At 39.0% G+C, this 26,868-nt stretch overlaps 1 pseudogene; it reads left to right on the top strand.

Annotated features, from left to right (window-relative positions):
- The first annotated feature begins 2,418 nt into the window (after positions 1-2,418).
- On the top strand, positions 2,419-4,708 carry LOC115857012 (AP-3 complex subunit beta-2-like; annotated as a pseudogene).
- The last annotated feature ends 22,160 nt before the right edge of the window (positions 4,709-26,868 follow it).

The raw sequence follows: 26,868 nt of genomic DNA, 5'->3' as shown, positions 1-26,868 counted from the left end.
AAGCGTAAGCTGAGACAACACCCCAAAGGGTTTCAGCAAAATTCATCACCACTTTACTTCTTTAGGTAACGCCTGAATGTGCTTCATGGGACATGGATTATTATGGTGACGGGAGAGCAGGTATCCATGGTGAGGAGACAAGAAAATAACTTCAAAGAAAATTCTTTGGAGCTAGAACTAGAACATCACATTGGTGGTCCCATTGCGTTGTTTTGCAAGATTACCTGGCCAAGACCACACCCCAACTTCTATATTACTCTAGAGAGGACGGATTACGTGCCTGAGCGATTACGAGGGGGCAGGAGAGGTGGAACAAGTGATATTCCTCAGGGCAGTTTCTCTGTCTGTGGTCAATGAACCACCTAGACATAAAGAACAGCTGATGCTTGTTTAAAATGCGTAGGCCCTGGGCTTCTCTGGTGGCGCAGTGGTTGAGGGTCCGCCTGCCAGTGTAGGAGGCGTGGGTTCGTGCCCCGGTCCAGGAGGGTCCCGCGTGCCACGGAGCAGCTGGGCCCGTGAGCCATGGCCGCTGGGCCTGCGCGTCCGGAGCCTGTGCTCCGCAACGGGAGAGGCCGCAGTGGTGACAGGCCCGCGTATCGCAAAAAAAAAAAAAAATGCGTAGGGTTCTCACTCTCATTTCAGACTCCCAGCCTCCAGCACCGTCCTGGCTTCAGAACGCCACCGTAGAAAAACCCAGAACTCACCTACTCCCACAGACACGCTGAATCCGCAGCTATATACAGAACAACTTCCGGAGGGAGGGGAACGACACCTAAAAACGGAGTCTGAGTGACTCCTACACCTCCAGCCAATGAGGCAAGGCCCCCCCGTCGAAGAGGCCACCAGAGTCTGAGGCACAATTGCTCCATAAACCCCACATGCGGTGGCGCAACCCACACCCTGAGGGAACTCGAAATCCATGCTCCTCCCTAAGGAGAAAAGGGTTTGGACCCCAGCTTTTAAGACCTGCACCTGAGAGACAAGCTCCCAAAACATCTAGTTGTCAAAACCAAGGGGGCTTCCATCCTCAAGACCCTGAGAAACAACACTTAAACCGCTCGGAGGCCACTCACCCGCCGCAGGGCTCAGCGCACAGGTGGCACCTCCAGAAGTGCCCAGAATTTACGTGAATGAGGCTCCTTTGTTCATCTTAAAGCCTAGCCTGAGGGACAGGCGTCTCTTTAACACAGTCTAGAGGCCTGAGGGCTTGCGGCGTCCTCGTCCAGCGCTCCCTCAATAAAGCTCCGGCCCGCCTGGCGCCATCTTCCTGTTAACTCTAGGCTCCGCCCCTTCTCCCTCCTCCCAGGTACCACCCGTTCCGTCCGTATTGTCTACTACGTACTGTCCATCACGTATTGTTCATCGTATATGCGCATCAAATTTTTTCCACTCTAAGATCTTCAGTAGTTAGCATGTTGACTATCAGCCATATTAAACCTCAAAAAAATGACCTCCTCTTACTGGACTCAGAGCTTTAACGCTTCATCCACGGTGCCGAAAACTATTAACATTCTTGTTAAGTCTAAAGAGACTGAAAAAAAGATTTAAATATTTATAAAAATCATTAGGAAATGTTGTCTGTAGGTTCTGCTGGGGGAACCTAGTGTACTGGGTATTCTAATTCTACGTGTGGGAATCGTGTAAATGTGGAATTAGCACAGGTCCTTCCCATTTTTCTGGTTCACTTGATCCTCTAGGAGAGACCCACAGAACGTTATCCACGAGGTTTCACAGACTTGTAGGAATGGATCCATTTGTTCTTGCCACCTTGAGAAAGGCTGGGCTTTATGACGCGCAGCCTCTTATTTCCCTTCGTCAGCGCTGAGTGTGATTCCTGGGACCTGAGGCCCTCCTGGCTCCCTCGGCTTCCTCCAGTCCAGCCCTGCCCATTGCTCTCTGTGTCGACCACCAGCAAGTTTTCTTTTTCTTTTTCTTTTTCTTGGCTGCGCAACTTGTGAGATCTTAGTTCCTAGCATGGGACTGAACCCCAGCCCTCGGCAGTGAAAGCACAGAGTCCTAATGACTGGACCGCCAGGGAATTCCCAAACTGCCAGCAGCTTTTGATTCAAGAAGCTTCCTTTAAGGGAGGAGCTATTTTTCCTAAATGCAAATTGTTACACTGTAAGTTGTTAAATAAAATATTTTGTGCTCTCAAAAAAAAAAAAAAAAATCTTCTCCAGGACTCTGAGTGTATCACACCCCCTCCAACCTCCACACCCTAGTTCACCTACCCCCGCACTGACGCCAGTCCTGTCCTTCTCCCACTGATATCCTCTACCTACTGGTGCCCTCCTCCCACTTATCCTTCCCTCCCTCCTATTTGGCCCACCTCCCTTCTCCCCCTACCTGCTGCCCCTTGCTCCAACTGAGGGGCCCAAGTACCTCTGACCCATTCTCTCCCTGCAGTGAGGTGCAGTAATGGTGCTCCAGAATGTGGCCACCATGTCCACTATGCCCAGACATGTTTGAGCCCTCCTAGAAGACTTTCTACATCAGGCCCATCAACCCCACCCAGATAAGATCCTGAAGCTAGAAGCACTGACCAACCTGGCAAATGAGACTAACATCCATAACTTTCCTACGGGAATGCCAGACCTACATTCACAGCACAGACAGGGATTTTGTGGCAGCCACGGTCCAAGCCACTAGACGCTGGGCAACTAACATAGGCTGAGTGGGTGACATCTGCTGCCATGACCTGGTGCAGCTACTGTCCCACTGTGATGAGCTCGTGGTCACAGAGTCAGTGGTCATCATGAAGAAGCTGCTACAGATAGACCCAGCACAACATGAGATCATCAACACGGGGCAAAGATCAGAAAACATCCAGGTGGCCATGGCGCGAGCCAGCATCCTGTGGCTCTTCAGTGAGTACTGTGAGCATGTCTCTAGGATTGCACCTGACGTCCTGAGAAAAACAGCCAAGTCCTTCACAGCAGAGGAGGACATCTTCAACCTGCAGGTCATCAACCTGGTTGGCCAAGCTTTACCTGACCAACTCTAAGTAGACCAAACTGCTGAGCATGTATGTACTGAGTCTGGCCGTGTACAACAAGAACTGTGATATCAGAAACCAGGCGCACTTCACCCAGCAATTTATGGTCCCTTTGGAGCAGTGTGGGGCCCTCAGCTGCCATGCCAAGACACTCTTCATGGCACCCAAACCACTCCCAGTCTTGGAATTATTCTTCAAAGACCAGGATCACTTACAAATGGGCTCACTGTCTCATCTGCTCAATACCAAGGCCACAGGCTACCAGGAACTCACAGACTGGCCAGAGGAAACCCCGGATCCATCTTTGTACAACTTGGAGATATGTGAATGGACCACATGATCAAATCAGGAGGAGAAGAAGAAGAAGAAGGAGGAGGAAGAGGAGGAGGAGGAGGAGAGGAGGGGGAGGGGGAGGGGAAGGAGAAGGGGAAGGGGAGGGGGAGAAGAGGGAGGGGAGGTGAAGGGAGGGGGAGGGGGAGGGGGAGGGGAGGGGGAGGAAGAAGAAGAAGAAGGAGAAACCTTTCTACTTAGCCTCTGAGGGGGACTCAGAGCTCACAGTCTACAGGCAGCGACCGCCAGTTTGAGACTGAATCATACAGTAACAGCAGCAGCAATAGCAGCTCCAGGGAGTCTAGCAGTGAGTTCAAAAATGAAGACCAGGATGAGGATGAGGGGAAGGGGAAGAGCAGCGAGAGTGATCAGAGTGAGGAGGAAGGTGAGAAGAAGGTGAAGAGGAAGAAAGTGCTCAGGCTCCTTCTCAGATGACAACAGTGATTCCATCAATAGTTCATCAAAGTCTGAGAGCCAGCAGGGTCTGAGGAAGAGCAGATGGAACCTGCCTCCTAGAGGAAAACCAAAAAACAAACAAAAAACCAGTGGCAAAAGTGCCCCTGCAGACAAGGAGATCTCCCTGCTCAATCTAGAGGACTTCACCCCTCCCAATATCCAGCCTGTCTCTCCTCCCAGCGTTGTGTCTAGCAGTCTGGCTGCTGACCTACAGGGCCTGACACAGACTCTGCCCCCGCCGTGCCCTCACTCCCGATTCCAGTATTGGGTGTTGGGAGGCAGGAGCTGCTGCACCTTTTAGCTGGTGAGGGGCTATCTGTGGGCTACATCTTCAGCAGCCAGCCTTTCTCCCGGGACTCCCACGTAGTGGCTGTGCACATTTACTTCTTCAACAGCTCTGATACCCCTGTCAAGGGCCTTCATGTGAGCATGCCCTGAACTTCCTGCCGGCATTAACATCCTGAAATCGAGCCCTAAGCACTCAGAGAATCTGCCACTGCTGTCATGGACATTAATTTCTGTGACTCAACCTAGGTGGCCAGGCTTCCAGCTGTGAACAAAACCCAAGAGTTCTATGTCTCCATCCGGCCACTGGGGAACTGATGGCTCTGTGTTCATGAGTGAGAATGAGTTCAGGAACAGGGAAAGCTGACAGGCATGAATGAGATCACAGAGGAGCTCAAGCTGCCAGACACCTGTCAGAGTAACAATGTTGTGGTGCAGAAAGTGACTGCCATTGCCAACCTGGGCTGTGTCCCTTGTGGGGCCTATGGTGGGTACAGGTTTGCAGGAAGGACACTGACCAGTGGGAGGCTGGTCCCACTGACCCTGGAATGCCCCGTCCACTGGAGCTGCCCAGCTGACAGTCAACAGTGAGAAGATGGTGATGTGCTGGTGAAGGACATGGTGCAGGCTCTGATGCAATGACTCCCAAGTGCTGTGACCTCTTTGGACCCCACCTGTCCCTCCCTCATGAAACCTGGGCTGTTAGCCCCTCTCTCTCTCTCTTTATTTCTTTGTCTCTCTCTTTTTCTCTCTCTCTCTCATATCAGACTCCTCATGCCAGATAGCATCCAGGGGGTCCTCTCTCTGGTCATTACCAGGCACCCCTCTCTTTCCCCTCCCCATGGGTTCCTTAGTGACCTGTGCAGAAGGGAACAGCAGGTTCTTCCTTCAGTCTTCCTATTTTTCTGTAGCTATTATTGTAGCAAAATCTCAATAGAATGTCTTCTCCTTAATAGATGTCATAAAGCACATTATATATATTACATATATGATGGACATTAACTAGACTTATTGTGGTGATCATTTTACAATATATGCAAATATCAAATCATTACCGTTGTACACCTGAAACTAATATAATGTCATATGTCAATTATACCTCAATAACAAACAAATAAATAAATAGTGTCTTTCTGGACTGTAGTCCAAGAACATTGAATCAGGATATCTAGACATGAGCCTAGGAGCCTTCATTTAAAAAGTGTCTGACAATTTTAAAGCATAGTCGAGTTTAAACCTGTAAACTTGACTGTAAGGTATGCCCTAGACACCTCTTGTTTTAGCAGTGTCCTCTTCTCTGCCCTGGGCTCTTCCACATGGGACCAGCCCTTCAGAAAGAACCTCGGTAAACTGCAATTGAGGTACCAGAGGAAACTACCAAAGAGCAAGAGAACTGAGATCTCTGGAGCCTGTACATTCTACGGTAGCTAGCTTACAACAGTTAACCAAATGAGTACCTACTAAGACACAGTCCAAGGGAGGCAATTCTGGAAACTCAAAGAAAAGTGGAATTTCTGACCTTAAAGAGTTTACAGTCTGATAGGAGACAAATCTGCACATTAAAAGTATGTGAGGAGAATAGAAAATCTAATCATCCTAATTACTTGGGTAATTGTTTTAACTTTTACATCTATTTTGACTACAGACAGAAAGTCTGAATAGAGTCTTCTAACCCCTAGTCTAGGATTTTCCATTAAATATCCTAATGCATTACTATAATATAGTCTAGACTTTCTAGTCTCTTGCTTAGAAATTTCTTTTGATTTATTCTATGTATAAACCATAATATATTCTGGAATTTTAAGGTATGTATAGTTCCAAATATCCTGGATTATTTTCTCAAATTATCGAAAGATTTCAGAAATTCCATCACTTTTGCACTCAAAAATAATACAAGACAGCTATTTTTTTTTCATTCATTCATTCATTGATTCTAAGTCATAAATTGAGAGTCATGTATATCTTAGGATACTAAAGATGATTAAAACTTGGTGACTGTTCTCATGGACCACAGCCTCAGAGAAGGCAGATGTATAAATGCCCATGAACCTTAATTTTTGGGGAAAAAATCTATCTATCTATCTATCTATCTATGTAAAATCACCTTGGAGAATATATCTTATCCCCTGTGCTTGGCAGATAATGATAATTTTAGAATGCACTAGAAGATGAAATTACTATACAAAAAGTAGTTCTCTCTAAGTTGGGTGGAGAGTGAGCGCACATTTTAAGCCAGCAGGGATATGGGCAGGTGACAGATAAGGCAAGGAATCTTATTTTAGCAATGGAGAGGTAAAGAACCTATAATGATCTATTCAGTGAAAGGAATGTGCTCCTTAAATAATCACTATGTGACATGCTTTTTCCATTTGATAACTAGATTAACTGTGACACAATAGGATTTAGGGCATGGGTGAGGGAAGGAAGAAGAGCTCTCAACACAGAATGGAAATAGGGCTACAGAACAGGGTTGCCTGGCCCCCAAAACTACAGATATGTCACTGTGAATGGAAGCACCCATCAAAGAATTTTCAGCGTGGAATCCTGGGATGCCTTCATTTGTTACCCAGACTTCTCCTAGCTATGGCAGGAGCCTCAGATGCTAATTGCCACCACAAGTTCCTAGATTTACACACTGAACACTATGACATAATCCTGGCGGAGTACAAGGAGATTGGGGAAGACAGATCTCTTCAGTCCTGCTGTGAGAGTAGAGATAAGCAAACCCAAAGCGAACCTGACAACTTTCCCTTTAATTGATTTAAATTAGGAATTTCTCCAACTTCCAAACTGTTTTCTAATTAAGTTCGATATGAATGATGGCCCATATTGCAGATGGCTGAAAGGTGAGTTTTCTAAAATAATAACGAAGCCAGAATGTGATCTAGTTTTCTGGAGGAGTAATCCATGCTATTCAGATGACATCTTTCAACATTTTGGGGAGGTGGTGGTGATTAGCTTATTTTAGGTTTTTAATAAAATGATAAATCCCCCTCAAAAATCCTACCAAACTCTAAGTCTCATCTTAAAAATAATTTTAATGAGATTTATTTTTATTCATTTTAAAAATTGATATGTGCTCATGAGAAAATATTTAGGATATAGAAAGTAGAAAAATAGGAAAAAAACGAGTACCCAGAATGACAGATATAGTCACTGATAAAAATTAAAATTTTCAGTATACTTTTCTCATAGTTTATAGTTAAACTGTAAATAATTTTGATATCATATTAAATAGTGTACATATAAAATATATATCTTTTCATGTAATATAAAACAAAAGTTTCCATGATATTACAATATTTTACAAAGATGAATTTAATCCTCACATAGTATTTCTTCATATAAAGCATGCCATAATTTATTTGTCGACTCCTCTTTTTTCAGTTTAAAGTGTCATTTCCAAGTATTCAATATTTTGAATAAGGCTATACAATGTATCAATGTGGACATTTTAACTTTTTACTGTTTTTGGTGTTTTTAGTTTGTTGACCTCTCAGGGTTTATTTACAGAAGTAGGATTATGTATTAAGGGTTGGTTATAAAAATATTTAAGAGTTTGATATATTGGGGGACATTTTCTGATAAGATCTCCCCAATTTTTGCCTCACCATCAGGGTAAAACTGCCCATTTACTGCAAACATTCTCATATTAAATGTTCTGTTATTTTTACATGTGCTCATTTGTCTCTAACACTGAAGCTGGAGAGGTAGAATATTTCCATATGTACTTTTCAATCAGTATTTCTTCTTCTCTTATACATTGTCTATTCAAATTTGTTTTACATGAAAACAATGTTGTCAATTCCTTATTTGTAAAGGATACAATTGGGTTATGGATAGATTTTCAATAAAAATGTACATGAAAACTCAATCTTCTGTAGTTAGGCCACTCAGAAAAGTTCAGTAAAATCATCTCAAACAGCAGGAACGCCCTCCAACACACACACACAGACCCACACTGTCGGGGAGGGGAAAATTTTCCCCTCTATTCTTCTTGAGTTCTTGTGGCTGGACTAATCATAAAATTGACCAAGACAGATTAACAGGAGAAAAAGAAATTAATTTTAACTTGTGCACATAGAGGTCTCATAGAAATAGGACCTAAGGAATGGCCAAAGCAGGCAGCTTTTATACTTTTAAGACAAAGAAACAAATTTGTGAGGAATTAACAGGACAAATAAACAGGCTTTGAGTGATTAACTAGTGAAGAATCTAAACAGAGTTTGGGTTTGGAGTAGCAAATTAAAGAAATAACAAGGTTTGTTTACCGCGGCTTCTCAGCCGGAATGAATTTTCTTTCTTTTTTTTTAACTTTTTAATTTATATTGGAGTATAGTTGATTAACAATGTTGTGTTAGTTTCAGGTGTACCACAAAGTGATTCAGTTATACATATACATGTATCTATTCTTTTTCAAATTCTTTTCCCAATTAGATTGTTATAGAATATTGAGCAGAGTTCCCTGTGGTAGGTCCTTGTTGGTTATATATTTTATTTTTTATTATTTATTTATTTTTTACTGGAATATAGTTGCTTTACAATGTTGTGTTAGTTTCTGCTGTACAATGAAGTGAATCAGCTACATGTATACATATATCCCCTCCCTCTTGAACCTCCCTCCCACCCCCGCCCCCCATCCCACCTCTCTAGGTCATCACAGAGCACCAAGCTGAGCTCCCTGTGCTAATACAGCAGGTTCCCACTAGCTATGTATTTTACACATGGTAGCATATATATGTCAATCCTGATCTCCCAATTCATCGCACCCTCTCCGTCCCCACCAGGTCCGCATGTCCATTTTCTACATCTGTGTCTCTATTACTGCCCTGCAAATAGGTTCATCTGTACCATTTTTCTAGATTCCACATATATGCGTTAATATATGATATATTTTTTTCTCTTTCTGACTTATTTCACTCTGTATGATAGACCCTAGGTCTATCCACATCTCTACAAAGACCCAATTTCGTTTCTTTTTATGGCTAAGTAATATTCCACTGTATACATGTACCACATCTTCTTTAACCATTCCTCTATCGATGGACATTTAGATTGTTTCCATGTCCTGACTATTGTAAATAGTGCTGTAATGAACATTGGGGTACATGTGTCTTTTTGAATTATGGTTTTCTCAGGGTATACACCCAGTAGTGGGATTGCTGGATCATATGGTAGTTCTAGTTTTAGTTTTTTAATGAATGTCCATACTGTTCTCCATAGTGATTGTATCAGTTTATATTCCCACCAAGAGTGCAAGAGGTTTCCCTTTTCTCCACACCCTCTCCAGCATTTATTGTTTGTAGATTTTTTGATGATGGCCAGTCTGCAGTATGAGGTGATACCTCATTGTAGTTTTGATTTGCATTTCTCTAATAATTAGTGATGTTGAACATCTTTTCATGTGCCTCTTGGTTAAATATACCAGTGTGCACATGTCAATCCCAAACTTCCTAAATATCCCTCCTCCCCACCCCCTCCCCACTGGTAACCATAAGTCCATTGTCTAAGTCTGTGAGTCTGTTTCTGTTTTGTAAATAAGTTCACCTGTATAATTTTTTTTAGATTCCACATATAACTGGTATCATACAATATTTCTCTTTCTCTGTCTGACTTACTTCCCTCAGTATCACAATCTCTAGGTCCATCCATGTTGCTGCAAATGGCATTATTTCATTTTTTTTAATGGCTGAGTAATATTCCATTGTATATATGGAGAACACTATGGAGGTTCCTTAAGAAGCTAAAAATAGAGCTACCATATGATCCTGCAATCCCACTTCTGGGCATATACCAGGAGAAAAACATGGTCTGAAAGGATAACTGCATCCCAGTATTCATTGCAGTGTTGTTTAGCCAAGATATGGAAACAGCCTATATGTCCATCGACAGAAGAATTGATAAAGAAGATGTGGTACATATATACAATGGAATATTACTCAACTGACTGAATTTTCTATCTCTTGTGATAAGGGTGTCCTTCCAGGAGGGCACCTTTCACATGAGAGGTTTATTTCCTGCTTTCAGGGAGACAGAGAGGAGGGTCAAAATGTCACTGTTGCCTTGGCTGTTTCTTAAGTAACTTTACTTCAAAATAATCAACATGTCATTAAGGCATATTTTGGGGTGGCCTGCACTGGGCCCCAACAACACTCACCCTCCTACCCCTATCCCCTATACTTCTTTCCCCCTTAAATAACCTACACATCATGTTCCATATAGCATTCAGGAAGAGTGGAGCCCGACAGCCTCCCAGCAGTGTGCAGGTTGATTCTGAGGTATGTAACAAAGAGGAATTATCTCCTGGGCTCCTCCTTCCCATTCTTCTCCAGGCATCACTAGACACACACTAGTGGCAAGGGAACAATTTGACTGCACCATTCAGAGGTGCTGATTTCCTCTTGAAAAGTGCTGAGATTAGAGAAGTTGGTTGGATTCTCCAGGAGGGGAAGAAAGGTTTAGGAAGCTATAAAAACTGCTCACAGGGCTTCCCTGGTGGCGCAGTGGTTGAGAGTCCGCCTGCCAATGCAGGGGACACGGGTTCGTGCCCCGGTCCGGGAAGATCCCACATGCCGCGCAGTGGCTGGGCCGGTGAGCCGTGGCCGCTGAACCTGCACGTCAGGAGCCTGTGCTCCGCAACGGGAGAGGCCACAACAGTGAGAGGCCCGCGTACTGCAAAAAAAAAAAAAAAAAAAAAAAAAACGCTCACATATAAAACCTCTGGTTAGGGAAATATTTATGCTTCACAGTGAGTTCATCCAAGAAAAATAAATATATAACTACACAAATTATTTTCTTCATAAGGGAGAATACTGAAAATTCAATGAAATCAGTTTTGCACATGCTTCATATCTCTCTGCACTAACTCTTTATTATGATAATTTTCTACCGTGGTTTCAAAGGTTTTAGCTTTATTGTTTCTGCAACTAAGATGACTGGCCACTAATAAAAATATCTAAAATAACAGATATTCCTTTATGAGTCAATGCACATGTTCATACCTAGCTAATATAAAAGGGAATTTACTCTTGGGTAGTGCTATATAAAGTGCATTTATCTAGCAAAAAAAAAAAAAAAAAAAAACATCGTTTTCTTAGCCAATTGCTCTATAAAATTTGAGATGTACTTCAGAGGTGAAGGGGGGAATTAAAATAATTCAATAAGAAAATTATACCTGAAAGTTCTATATTTTGGTTCATACTAAAATGAAAATATAAAACTCAAAATAAATTTGAACTATGAATATAACATGAATCATTAGTAATAATAATATTTTCCCTGCTAGAAAATAAGTAAATGGGATTCATTTCTCATTCCATTTTTCTTTCAAGCTTCTCTCCTAAAGGTATTGCTTCCACAAGGGATATTTATTTTCATTTATTTTTAACCTTCTGACCTTAGTTTCCTTGACCGAAAAATAATGTTACTATTTCCTGTGCCACTACACCTTTGTGAGGATTATGAGAGAATTATATGTAAATTAAATACCAAATGCCTAGCATTTGATAGGTACTCTTTAAAATATTTTTCTATCAGGTTGCCTTTTTATTAAGTATTATAAATTATATATGGCATAATTCATAATTTTTCAGTCTTATTTATAGTTGGGCCAATGAGTACCATCTACCATTTTAGTACTTAAGAGAAAACGGCAAAACCCAAGAAAGACAGTCTCCACTTTGAAAGCTTAAAGAAATGGATTGATTCATTTTCCTCAACAATGTCCCTCTTTTTAGAGAGGATCAATACAGTGAGATGCAGAAAAGAATCTCTCTTCTGATCACTGATAAAAGGAAACATTAGCTGTACTTTAAACACACCTCGCTAGCAGAGAAAATAGTGAATGACATTGTAGTATCCATAGTAAAGGAACAAAATGGAATGTTGATGCAGAAGGACCCCTTAAGGGTGACTCACAAATCATGCTTTTGTTAGGTGTCTATGTGACTGTGAAACTGTCAGGATTTGTTTAGCTAATGACTCTAACTTTTTAAAATTTTAACCATGGCTCTTTTGCTGCATTTCAAAGGAGTCATAATGTTCCTTCTACTATCTGTTTCTTGTGCTTGAAAAGATGATCTCACATGAATATTTCTTATCATTTAACAACATAAGGACATTTAGTCAACTCTCTGACCCACCAGCCTCTACTAGTTGAGCTATAGGTTCTTGTTCTAGCAGACTACATCTGTCCTCTTTTCTTTTACTTGGATTTCTAGACTTCTTCCAGGATAAGTAAAGCACACAGGTACTGAGGATGTGAACTTGAGGTGAAGAGGAGGAAATGCCATTGGTCATTTTGAGGGAAATGGTAAAATTATTGAAATTGTTGAACATTTATAGACACTGTGCTAAGAAATTTAGTGCATTACCTTATTCAATATCCATTAAAGTGTTCCAAGATAGTAATTATTTTTATATCCATTATGCAGATGAGGAAACTGAGTATAAACAAGGTTAGTAACTTATTCAATGTATACAACCAGTATGTTTTCAATAAACACTAGCTATTCTTGAAAGTAGTGGCATGAGAGAGCTTTGTAAAGTTCCATGAAACAACCTGTTAGGTTCTTGGGCACCAAAACTCAGGAAATTCATTAACTTGCCTAAGTTCATGTAGCTAAGTAAGTGACATAAATACATTTGACCACACATCTATAAATTTGATCTAAAATCTATTCCACAGTTCTTGACTCTAAATGTGTTTTTTAACGGTATTTGTCTGTTAATGGGAATTATAAATGATACAAACAAATAATAAAACTTGGTTCTTCCCCCATATGATCAGAGCCTATCAGGAGAAATAAATTTGATATTAGAAAACATCTAAAGTATAATATATATAATGATAATGCTCACCTGATAAGAACAACAGAGAACTATGAGATGAGGTGAGAGAGGAGAGGTTTGAAAAACCTGGATGAGAAATAAATAGTCCGCTAGCCACTTTCTAAAGTGAGATTAGGTAAGAAGATCTTTAAGCAATTATGAAATCAAAGCCAGAGAATTGATCATACAACCATTCAAGAAGAAAGATGCTATTAATTTGGTAATACAATGCAACTGTAATAGTTTGGTCTCCATCTACAAAGATATTTGAATACTAGTGATAGTGACTTCTTTTTTTTGGTTGCACCGTGCAGTTTGTGGGATCTCAGTTCCCTGACCATGGATTGAACCCGGGCCACGGCAGTGAAAGCTCGGAATCCTAACCACTAGGCCACCAGGGAACTCCCAATAGTGACTTCTGAAATTTACTTTAGGTTTAATATCTTTAAAAAATAGTTTGCCTGAGCTTCCCTGGTGGAGCAGGGGTTAAGAATCCGCCTGCCAATACAGGGGACACGGGTTCAAGCCCTGGTCCGGGAAGACCCCACATGCCGCGGAGCAAATAAGCCTATGCGCCACAACTACTGAGCCTGCGCTCTAGAGCCCAGGAGCCACAACTACTGAAGCCTGCACGCCTAGAGCCCGTGCTCCGCAACAAGAGAAGCCACCGCAAGGAGAAGCCCGCGCACCGCAATGAAGAGTAGCTCCTGCCTCCCTCAACTAGAGAAAGCCCGCGCGTGGCAACGAAGACCCAACACAGCCAAAGATAAATAAATAAAATAAATAAATTTATTTTAAAAAATGGTTTGCCTGAGAAATTTTGGAATAAAAACAAAAATAATTGGAATGGTTCTTAATGTGTTTGATATTTTGAACTACTTGCAAGAACCTTTACAATAATTTGTATATTACATTCCCTTCAATATAGAAACTACATTTGGAAAAGAAAAGTTAATTATATAATAAGTCTAAGAATGCAGTTTCAATGATTCCCAAGTTGTTAATAGGATTTTTATTCTCCTGATGGTACTAACTTGTTATTTTTGAAAGGATAAAATTTGGGGAGTTATTCAGACCCATTTAATCCCTGCCTCTTCTACTTCCTTGCTTTGTCTATAAATCTTCTGTAACTATTTTTTCATTTACAAAAGAGAAGGTTTTACATTCTGGGGATTAGTGGATTAAATAAAATGTATACATAAAAAGTAGCCTGGTCTCTAGGATCTAGCAAACACTTAGCAAATGTTAGTTCTTTTTCCTTGGATAAAATACCTATTATTATGCCTGGTTAATAATGGGTATTCACAACTAAGTCTTCCCTAAATTAATAGATAATTGTTAATAGATATTAGATAATTAATACTTAGAACATATGTTGCTGTAATTTTACTTGTAATACCTTGGTCATCACACATTTGATTTCCAAGCAGAGGTTGAAACACCCTTCAATCTTCCTTTTTCCTCTCATTAGCAAATGCCAAAGGAAGTTTCTGCATTCTTTCCTCACTGTGTCAGCTGTGAACTGTAAGAAACACTAGTTATAGACTAAACAATACACACATCAGCCGTGATTTCTAAATAATGAAAGTTACCATTGTCATTAAAGACCAGCTCAGCCAAGGCACTGATTTTAAGTTTAATGAATAAATGAGGCACTCCACTAATATTTAACTTTAATTTTTTGACAAGCAGAATGTAAGGAGTAGTTTTACAACTTCACCAGAGAAGAGAGAAATTTGGACATATTTGCTCTGGGAAAGAAAGATAAAACAATTGGGAGGAGAAGAAACAAAAATTACATATAGGAGCAGAAGAACATGTGATGAAAAGATGCCTGTACCAAAAATATTGGTAACCTGCTAAACCACTAGTATTATGATTTGGCAAAGGTTTAGAAGAGAGAAAATAATCACTTGGGTGTCCTTAGACTTTTGAGAGATAGTGTCATTTCTGTTCTTTGATGGACTTCTTTGCAAGAGAATCATGTAACTCTCCAAACACATATTTGAGTTTATTGTTCCAGTTTTACTTTAAGTGTTTTAAGGGCAAGAGGAAAAGAACAGAAGGAACATAAATGTAGATGGACGGCTTCCCTGGTGGCGCAGTGGTTAAGAATCCGCCTGCCAATGCAGGGGACACGGGTTCAAAACCTGGTCAGGGACGAGCCCACGTGCCGCGGAGCAAGTAATCCCGTGTGCCACAACTACTGAGCCTGCACTCTAGATCCTACGAGTCACAACTACTGAAGCCTGCACCGAGAGCCTGTGCTCTGCAACAAGAGAAACCACCACAATGAGAAGCCCGTGCACCACAATGAAGAGTAGCCCCCCTCTCTCTGCAACTAGAGAAAGCCCATGCACAGCAATGAAGACCCAATGCAGCCAAAAATAAGTAAATAAAATAAATAAATTTAAATGTAGATGGAACACCTATTGGGTTCTAGATACTTTGTACTCATGATCATTACATGAAGTAAATACACCTGAGAAAATTGAGACTCAGCCGATATTTGACAAGTTCCTAATACATGAGGACTAAGGGTTAGCATCTAGGTAAGTTTGACTCCTAAGTCCAAGGTTTTCCACTACATTGTTTTGCCTCAAAGAAAGATTTAGTCTAACTGGTCACTGATTCACCATCTTTCCTTCTCTCTTAGAAAGACCTTGGTGCTTGCATCCCAGAAGTGAAGCATTTACTAAATACATGAATAAGGGAGCACTCACAAACAGGTCTGCGGTGCTCAATCATCAGACATGCCGGTCAAAGAGGATTCTTGTAAGCCTTGAAATAAATAGTCAGTGTAGAGGAGCAGGTGGGTGTTTTTCATTTAAACGCTGTCCTGGGGAGAGAATGGAGGACAAGTTTGCTTGACCTAAGAGTGAAATCTCCATTGTTCGGATATAAGCATCACGTTAAAGGATTCTGACACTGTTGCACATTCAGCTCATGTCACAAATCTCCTTAAGCCAAGTTCTGAGAATCCGGCTTCTGCCTAACTTGATTATATTGCTCTTAGGGCAAATGTAAAAGTCACTATTCTTGATACTTAGAGTCGTTTGCTTTGCCCTTTAGATCTGCACGTAAGTTTTCTTGAGCCTTTCTACTGAAATCAGAACTCCTGAGAATAATCTATATTATATCACGGATAAATTCAAAACGGAGATTCTGGGCCTTTAAGGTAGAAGGCCTGAGACTTATCTACGGTGAAGGAAACACCCCTCTTTGTAACTTTGTTTCTTACCTTTTCACAAGTCAAAAATCTAGCAGATATCCCTCCGATTCAGAAGGAGTCACAAAAGTTTTGATAAGTCTGGAAATATTACCAAAGCAATAGAGCCAATATTTTATCAGCATGTTATTTAGCAGATTATGCTTAGATACTTTTTATTGCCTAATGTAATGCTTTGTGTTGGTTTGGTTTAGTTTGGCTAAGTGTACATAATTTAGCGTGGTTTAGTCTTGATTCAAATTCTGCTTCTCCACCAAGGTCTAGCTGCACTGTGAAGTGTCCACAGAAGTGGGGTGGGGAGGTAGGATGTACAGACATGGCATTTCACATATAATCTCATAATTAAAGATGTGTTTATCTTAAAAAGAAAAAAAATACAGTTTGAAAACCATTGATTTATTACACTGATCCACTTCAGATATCAAAGAGATAAAAATATACCCCACTGCATTATATAGCATATAATATCACTATACCATATCATATTATATCATATTAGATTAGATTAGATTTTGTTCCAGATGATTTTCAGGCCCAGGGCCACACTCCTCTCTCTCATATCTCTTTCTTAAATAAGATCTTTCTTAATTTATCCCTCCTCACTTCCTTTCCCCTTTGGTAACCACAAGTTTGCTTACCATGTCTAATAGTCTGTTTCTGTTTTGTATGCAGATTCACTCATATTTTTTTAGATTCTACATGCAAATGATATCATATAAAACTTGTCTTTGTCTAGCTTAGGAGTATGGGATTAACAAATGCAAACTACTATACATAAAATACCTAAGCAACAAGGATTTACTGTAGAGCACAGGGAACAATATTCAATATTTTATAATAACCGATAATGGAAAATAATCTGAAAAAAAATGTAACTGAATCACTTTGCTGTATACCTGAAACTAACACAATATTGTAAATCAACTATGATTCAGTGAAAAAATTTTCCTACAAAATATAAGGCAATATATATTCAGTTTTGATATGCATGCAAACTTATTTTGGGGGGATACTTAATACAATGTCAGAACTTGCTGTAGTCTCTTGGAAGACAAGATTTCATTGCTATGTTCTTATGGTAGAACATGGATTTATATGATACTGTAACCAATATTTTGTATTTTTTTAATCTTGAATTTGCTTTTTTACACAAAATCAGTACCCTTCCAGGCACAGATGTGTAGGAGATGCTGTTTGACACAATCCATGGATGATCTGAACCTTTTCAATTAGTGCTGTTTTCTGAACAATTGGAAGTGGCTGACGTTGCATTTGCTACTAAGGGCCAGACTGCTTCAGGAATTTTTTTTTTTTAATGTTACTAATGCAGTGACAGAGCTTTCAGTTATCTATAGAATGTTAAGTATGAATGCATACTATCAAATCACCACAATGAGGCTGGGCTTATTTTTCCAGGAATAGAAACATTGTCAGTTTTAGATTAATTTTAATAGGAATTAATGGCTCCTTAAATAAATGATCGTTGACAGATAACTCTTTCAGAATCAAGTATTCTCAGATTGGTGTTTGTAACTCGGAGCAATGCCTGTATATATTTATACCAATAGCTCATTAACTTACTCATATTTTATTTAAAGACTCAGCTTTATGTCATGTTGAGGATTCTTTTGAATACTACTACAGTCAAGACACTCTGCCAGGTATTTGACATCTTTTCAATCAAATTTTTCACTACCAGTGTGGCACAGAAACTATTGTCCTTATTTTTTATTAGAGAAAATGAAGACCAGCAAAGGCTAAAGTGTCACTGCAGGATGCGTGGATACGGTGAGCAGTTTATCATTTATTCTTTCTCTGTGATATGCCAGGTGCTTTGTAAGGGGCCTCATTTAATGTCTCCTACCCTGCATGCAGAGAGATGCTTTCAATTAAATGGAATGTACCTCCCTTTTTTGATATACATAGAAACATTATCAGATAATTATTATCAGATGATATTATGTTGCATTATGATAATTCGGCAACCAGGTGAGGGTGTGGGAGGGAAAAAATGCCACACAGCTTTTACAGAGGTATTTTCTGAGCTATTAACATTCATGGCTTTTATAACGGATCACAACTCAACATTTGAAAGCTTTTTATGCTTGGAGTAGTATATCATAAACAGACATTTTAGAATGTCTAGTCACCTAAGAGTGCTTCTGGTGGATGGAACGCAACTATAGTTGTATGTACCCTAAATTTCTCTAATTTAATTGACAGAAAAATTGTCAAGGCAGATGTAAAGTCAACCATGCAGCCGTTGGCGATGATGGCCTTGGTCAGAAGTATGCTCCGAATTCAGAGACTAAATCCATGAGATTTTTAGTGGTTGTTTTGTTTTGTTTTACAAAATTTCGAATTTTAGGCCCTCAGCTAAGAAAATCATGTCTTGTTTATCCATAGCAGTCAATTCAAACGTTCTCCATGGGTGGCTTAGATATTGCCTCAACCAGAGTCCCAGTTTGACAATCAGGTATCATTTTGAACTTGAATTACAGTCCCAGTTGTGAAAAGTCAGAGCTTCATTCACTTAGCAGTCAATCTCCTTTGTTCTACTCATTCAATGTTATTAGGCAAGGAGAACGCTTTCTATCCCTGCTGCTTTACTTCCTTTCCTCGATACCACCCACACCCCTCACCATACAGGCTTACACGCGTACACCTATATACACCAGTCTGCAAACGTTCTCCATTTAAGCTAAAAGTTTTCATGCATGAAATTCTTTTTTGACTAAATCTCCAGTGCTGTGGCAGTCAGAGAATATTCTTAGTCTTTCTCAATTGGAAAAATGAGCCTACTGCCTTGAAAAAGGGGGAAGTTTGATAGAGGAATATGGTGAACCTCAAACTAATATTTTGTTAGTATCACGTGGCAAGTATAGTGATATGCGCCCTTTATAAATTGCCTATATAACCCTCAAAAATTATTTTTGGAGTTAGTATCAATAGTCCTAGTTTAGAAAGAGGACGGTTTTTTTTTGTTGTTGTTTTGGTATAAGCTAAGTTAGTTAAATAGTCATTACACCCTGGGTAACCGTGGACCTAGAATTTGAATATAATTCTAGGTTATTCCAAAAACACATCTTTCAATTTAATGCAGCACACTGTAAGATGGTAAACATAATAAAAATAAAAATAAGACAAAATAAAATAAAGTAAATGAAAAGACAAAGATTGTCCTTTAATTCTCCAGAGTTCAAAGGCTCCTATTCAGAATAAGTAGCAATATATGTCGAAGGTTCAGACTCCACAGAAGAAACAAATAACTTTACAAGATACGAGACCCCATTACTATCTTTACAATCAGGTTATTCTTATACTTTATGTATTTTGGGTGCATACTGTGACGACAGCTTTGTATACAGAGATAATGAATTATCTGGTAGATAATAGTTTCAAAAGTTCTGGATATCCATTGTTTATTCCTCAAGATCAGCTCTCTGCCCTTCATAATTCTTCCTTGTCTCACAGGTCTGACATACATGGATTGTAACAACAGGCCTCCTTGACCCCTGGTGTCCCAGTGAGGACATCAATTGGGAGAAACTGTGTGGAGACTGGAGAATAGAAAGAGATAGAGATTGTGGTATTTATACTCTTGGCTCTCTCCATGCTGGATCTAGTTTTGGAAGCATATAAACTATACTTTCCAAAGCCACATCCTTTGTCTGGGGAATCTCTACTATAATTATAGCTCATTCCAGGTTCCAATAACTTCTCCTCCTTAAACCTCAGGTCTCAGAATGGCAATACCTCCTACTATATCTAAACCCAGGTAATTCAACACACTTTGTTCATTTCCTATAATCTTAATAACATTTTTACAAAGAACCCTTTCAGTAAGCTCGCTTTAATTATTCCAGTTGAATATATTGTCCTTTTTATGTTAGGACCCTGATTCAATTACTATAGAAGACCTTAGATGCAGTTGAAAAGAAAACTCTGATGCTCTATTACAATCCTAATAAAACCCTAAAAACGAAAAAGATGGTTGAGGTGATCACCACTGAGACAATGGCTCTAGAAAATATTTCTGTGAAGTGTTTTCCTTCTAATTATGAATACAATGGATATGCATGCATGTTTCTCTCAACTAATAACATGGATTTTTTTGGGAAAATCTAATTAAATGTATACAGAATTTTCCCCTCAGATAAATATTTGTAACCTTAATAAATCACAGTTTCACATTTATCCTAATACTTGTACAACATGGTATTGTATTTAAAAAAATAGAGTCCATCAAATAAAAGCAATAATAGAAAGATTCCAAATATTACTTGCATCTCTTACAGAATTTTTAAGGGAATCATTTAAATATCCCAGAGCAACACTTCATCATATATTGGGTTGGCCAAAAAGTTCATTCGGTTTTAAATACCAACAAATGACACATTTTTCACTTTCACGAGGAACTTTGTTGAACAACATAGTCACTAACCAAACGAACTTTCTGGCCAACCCAATACTTTCTTATTTACACTCAAATTATCTCAGTACTCCCCAGTGCCCAAGCCACTCACTTGCTTAAACAGTGATTCATCATAAAAAACGTTCCTTGAATTTCCAGCTTATAGATTTTATCTTTTTCTACCTCATTCTATTTCTTCCTGCTTCTCTATTCTTGTCTCTTCCTCTCTTTCCCATTATCCATCTATGTTATAAATTACATATAATATCACTCAAACTCATACTCAAAGATAAAACTCATTTAAATGGATAGAAGAAAGAGAGAGGTGACTGGAAAAAAATTTTAACTTTTTTTTTTCTCTTTCTAGTGCAAGGTGTGCTGTTATGTCAGGAGAGAGTATACGTTGAACAAATAATTCTATGCAATTTAGGTTTCAAGGCATTCGTAGGGAGAGTGAAACTCCTACTAGACACTCAGAAAGTCATGGATCTCAAATTGAAAATCAATGGGCAAAGTAAAAAAACTAATAACAAAAAGAAAACTAAAAAGTAAAAAAGAAAAATCTACCTTCAAAAAGCCCAGGAATCTAAAAACTTGACACAAATGAACTTATTTACAAAACAGAAATAGACTCACAGACATAGAAAACAAACTTATGGTTACCAAAGGGGAAGGGGCAAGGGAGTGATAAATTAGAACCTTGGGATTAAACTACACACAATACTATAAATAGAATAGAGAGACTTCCCTGGTGGTCCAGTGGTAAAGAATCTGCCTTCCAAGACCCCAAATACCAAAGCAATCTTGAGAAAGAAAAATGGAGCTGGAGGAATCAGGCACCCTGACTTCAGACTATACTACAAAGCTATAGTAATCAAGACTGTATGGCACTGGCACAGAAACAGAAATATAGATCAATGGAACAGGATAGAAAGCCCAGAGATAAAACCCATGCACATATGGTCACCTTATCTTTGATAAGGGAGGCAAGAAGATAGAGTGGAGAAAAGACATCCTCTTCAATAAGTGGTGCTGGGAAAACTGGACAGCTACATGTAAAAGAATGAAATTAGAACACTCCCTAACACCATACACAAAAATAAACTCAAAATGGATTAAAGACCTAAATGTAAGGTCAGACACTATCAAACTCTTAGAGGAAAACATAGGAAGAACACTCCATGACATAAACCACAGCAAGATCCTTTTTGACCCACCTCCTACAGAAATGGAAATAAAAACAAAAATAAACAAATGGGACCTAATGAAACTTCAAAGCTTTTGCACAGCAAAGGAAACCATAAACAAGACCAAAAGACAATCCTCAGAATGGGAGAAAATACTTGTAAATGAAGCAACTGACAGAGGATTAATCACCAAAATTTACAAGCAGCTCATGCAGCTCAATATCAAAAAAAAAACAACCCAATCCAAAAATGAGCAGAAGACCTAAATAGACGTTTCTCCAAAGAAGATATACAGATTGCCTACAGACACATGAAAGAATGCTCAACATCATTAATCATTAGAGAAATGCAAATCAAAACTACAATGAGATATCATCTCACACCTGTCAGAATGGCCATCACCAAAAAACCTACAAACAATAAATGCTGGAGAGGGTGTGGAGAAAAGGGAACACTCTTGCACTGTTGGTGGGAATGTAAATTGATACAGCCACTATGGAGAACAGTATGGAGGTTCCTTAAGAAACTAAAAATAGAACTACCATATGACACAGCAATCCCACTACTGGACATATACCCTGAGAAAACCATAATTCAAAAGGAGTCATGTACTACAATGTTCATTGCAGCTCTATTTACAATAGCCATGACATGGAAGCAAACTTAGTGTCATTCAGCAGATGAATGGATAAAGAAGATGTGGCACATATATATAATGGAATATTACTCAGCCATAAAGAGGAACGAAACTGGGTTATTTGTAGTGAGGTGGATGGACCTAGAGTCTGTCATACAGAGTGAAGTAAGTCAGAAAAAGAAAAACAAATACCGTATGCTAACACATATATATGGAATCTAAGAAAAAAAAATGGTCATGAAGAACCTAGGGGCAAGATGGGAATAAAGACACAGACCTACTAGAGAATGCACTTGAGCATACAGGGAGAGGGAAGGGTAAGCTGGGACAAAGTGAGAGAGTGGCATGGACATATATACACTACCAAACGTAAAGTAGATAGCTAGTGGGAAGCAACCGCATAGCACAGGGAGATCAGCTCAGTGCTTTGTGACCACCTAGAAGGGTGGGATAGGGAGGGTGGGAGGGAGGGAGACGCAAGAGGGAAGAGATATGGGGACATATGTATATGTATAACTGATTCACTTTTTTATAAAGCAGAAACTAACACACCATTGTAAAGCAATTATACTCCAATAAAGATGTTAATAAAAATATACACTGTTGAATCAAAAAAAAAGAATCCGCCTTCCAATGCAGGGGACACGTGTTCGATCCCCGGTTGGGGAACTAAGATCCCACATGCCGTGGGGCAACTAAGCCTGCGCGCCTCAACTGCTGAGCTCACTCACCTCAACGACAGAGCCCATATGCCGCAAACTACAGAACCCATGCACCCTGGAGCCCCCGCGCCACAACAAGAGAAAACCCGCACGTCACAACTAGAGAGAAGCCTGCACGCCAAAACTAGAGAGAAGCCCACATGCTGCAACTAGAGAGAAGCCCGTGTGCCACAACAAAGACCCCACCCAGCCAAAAGAATAAATAAAATAAATAAATATGCTTTTTAAATTAAAAAAAATATGTAACCAACAAGGACCTACTGTATAGCATAGGGAACTATATTCAATATCTTGTAATAACCTATATGAAAATAATATAAACAAGAATATATATATATATTTTTTGCTGTATACCTGAAACTAACATAACACTGTAAATCAACTGTTTTTCAAGAAAAAATAAATAAATAAAAACAAAAAAAGAACAACAAAAAACACAAAAAGCCCAGACATGGCCATTGATAACATTCTGATAAATGTGTGCTATAAATAATCACGTATATATTTTATATATTTATATGTATATGATATAAAACTTTTGCTTTGATCTGTCACTTTTATGCTTCAAAATTAAATTTTTAAAGTTGTTTTAAAATATTCTATAAGGCTGATTATAATTTATCTGCCCAATTCCCTCTTAAACATTTGTTATTTCAATTTTTAAGCACTACATCTGCTCTTAAAATCAAACATTTGTCCATGTCTATGATCACTTCTCTGATGGATTACTAGATAAAGATGTACTGGGTCAAATGTTAGAATATTTAAGCCCTCTGATTTACATTGCCAAAGAGATTTCTTGAGAGGTGGAATCAATTCACACTTCTATCAGCAAGAAGTAAGTGAGGCTATTTCTCTATAAAATCTCCAGCTATTTATCAGATGCTAGTTAAATATGTAAGAAATGGCATATTGTTGTTTTCATTTCTATTGGTATGAAGTTTATTGTGTATTTCATAGGTTGACTGACTTTTTTTTTTTTTTTTTTTTTTGCGGTACGCGGGCCTCTCACTGTTGAGGCCTCTCCCGTTGCGGAGCACAGGCTCCGTACGCGCAGGCTCAGCGGCCATGGCTCACAGCCCCAGCCGCTCCGCGGCATGTGGGATCTTCCCGGCCTGGGGCACGAACCCACGTCCCCTGCATCGGCAGGCGGACTCTCAACCACTGAGTCACCAGGGAAGCCCTGATTGACTCATTTAGAAACTTTTCCATTAATAGCTTTTCACTATTTTACTATTGGCAACATTTTTATTAAATTTTATAGTGCTTCAAATTAGGGCATTATTTCTTTGTCATTATTTTTGCATGTTTACATTTTTGTGATTTCTTGTTAATATGACATTTTTTAGAGTTTAACTTACTACCCAAATATGTTTCTTAAGAATTTCATCATAACTATTATCAGTTAGTATTGTTGTTTCCAAATGTGTGTGTGCTTCTCTGTATATCTGTTTTTATAGATGTCATCTTTTTTCACATATTAACTCTTCATCAGGTAAAGCGTTTTTAAATACATAATATGAAAGAATAATATAACAATCTCTAAGTTTCCCCTAACTTGTAGAATGTTTTAGTATCATTTATTAGATTATCTATCAATATTACCATTGATTATGATAGTTCTCCCCCTGCTTCTTTAAAAATAATAAATGTTCTTTATCTTCCAAACAGGCTGAAGTCCTATATGTTTTGTTCCATTGATCAGTTTGGTTTCATGCATTATGTCCAAATTTTTAAAATCATTTTTACTTTTGTAGTATGCTCTTAGAGCTAATATGAGAAGAATCTTTAGTCTTATTATTCACAATAACCTCAATACTTCTGTTCATTTTATAAGTTTCCAAAGATACCACTGAGATTTTGAAGAATTTCCACAAATTAATACATACACGTATAAAATGATGATGTTGGATATTCCCCTGCAGACAGATTCAAGTTTTTTCCATCTATTCAGGTGTTCTTTTATATCCCTTGGTATGGTTTGAATCACTTTTTGTACATATTCTGCTACTCAGTTTTTGTCAGGATTATTCTTAATTTATATGTCATCAATATTCTGAATATTTTTCATAATAGGAAAATAATTCAATTCATAAGCGAATTCTACATTTCATTGAAATTGTCAGAATTTTCAAAAAGCTATTAAGGATGTCTGCTAGCCTAATAATTATTTCTCTTGTTCTCTATTTTAAAAATAATGCCACTTTAGTGAAGGTGTACCCCAAATACTGCATTCAGTTTCTGGGGTTTGTTCAGTCCCCTGAAACACCCTAATTTTTGTATATTGCATGGATATGCCTTAACCCCTTGCCAAGAAAAAAGGATTTTAAAAATATCAGTTTATCAAAGGAAACCTATTTGAACCCAGTGAAATGCCAGGATGTTTTTTGTTTGTTTGTTTTTGTTTTTTGTGGTACGCGGGCCTCTTACTGTTGTGGTCTCTCCCATTGCGGAGCACAGGCTCCGGACACGCAGGCCCAGTGGCCATGACTCAGGGGCCTAGCCACTCTGCGGCATGTGGGATCTTCCTGGACCGGGGCACAAACCCGTGTCCCCTGCATCGGCAGGTGGACTCTCAACCACTGCACCACCAGGGAAGCCCCCCCAGGATGTATTTTATTAACCTAAGTATCATTTTAGCTGTTAGTTTAAGATTAATCTTATTTATCCTTTTATAAAGAAATCTAGGGAAAATTACTATTGTGAGGAAGGGCAATTGACTTATAGATTATATCATGTTATTCAGTTAAATTATTTCATTTAGTAACCAATGCTCTATCAGCTTGCTCTAATAGATTAATAAATAATCTGATATTAAAATAGTGCTATATTCTTGGATTTATCTCCTTTAATTATATAGGGTTAATATTTTGACAGTATGATTCTTAAAAAATTTCTGGTGTTTGATTGAACAATTTTACAACTATATAAAATCATTCTAAGAGTATTTTGGTGGTTTTATTTTTGTCATAAAATCAATTATAGATAGACAGAGATAAAGATAAATAGAATCTCTTATATAATTTATAAAACATAGTAATACTTCTGTGTTTGAAACTTTCACAAACATTTCAAGCCTAGAGCTTGTTTTGAAGGAACTATTTCTTCGATAGCCTATTAAAAATTCCTTTTCAATTTTATATATTGCATTTTAAAATTTTTATTTATTTATTTTTGGCTGTGTTGGGTCTTTGTTGCTGCAGGTGGGCTTTCTCTAGTTGTGGCAAGTGGGGGCTACTCCTTGTTGCGGTGTGCGGGCTTCTCATTGTGGTGGCTTCTCTTGTTGAGGAGCACGGGCTCTACGTGTGGGCTTCAGTAGTTGCAGCACATGGGCTCAGTAGTTGTGGCTTGCAGGCTTCAGTAGTTGTGGCACATGGGCTCAGTAGTTGTGGCTTGCGGGCTCTAGAGCACAGGCTCAGTAGTTGTGGTGCATGGGCTTAGTTGCTCCGCGACATGTGGGATCTTCCTGGACTAGGGCTTGAACCCGTGTCCCCTGCACTGGCAGGTGGATTCTTAACCACTGCACCAGCAGGGAAGTCCCTAGATATTGTATTTTATTTTTTGACATTGCTAGTTGCCTCGTATAATCTAGTGTCTTTACAAATATCAAAAGTGGAGTTAGTTAGAGGATAACTTGAGTTCCCTGTACAGGATGAATTGCACATCCACCCTTAAAGAACACTGACATGGTTATCTTAAAGAAAAAAAAAAATCAGTAATTGCAAGTACCTCACACTGCCTAATATAATGCATTGCACTTTGTAGACTTTTTTTTCTGAAAATC

Source organism: Globicephala melas, chromosome 19, assembly GCF_963455315.2.
Source record: "Globicephala melas chromosome 19, mGloMel1.2, whole genome shotgun sequence".
Lineage (NCBI taxonomy): Eukaryota > Metazoa > Chordata > Mammalia > Artiodactyla > Delphinidae > Globicephala > Globicephala melas.
This window is presented reverse-complemented; position numbering and strand designations above follow the sequence as displayed.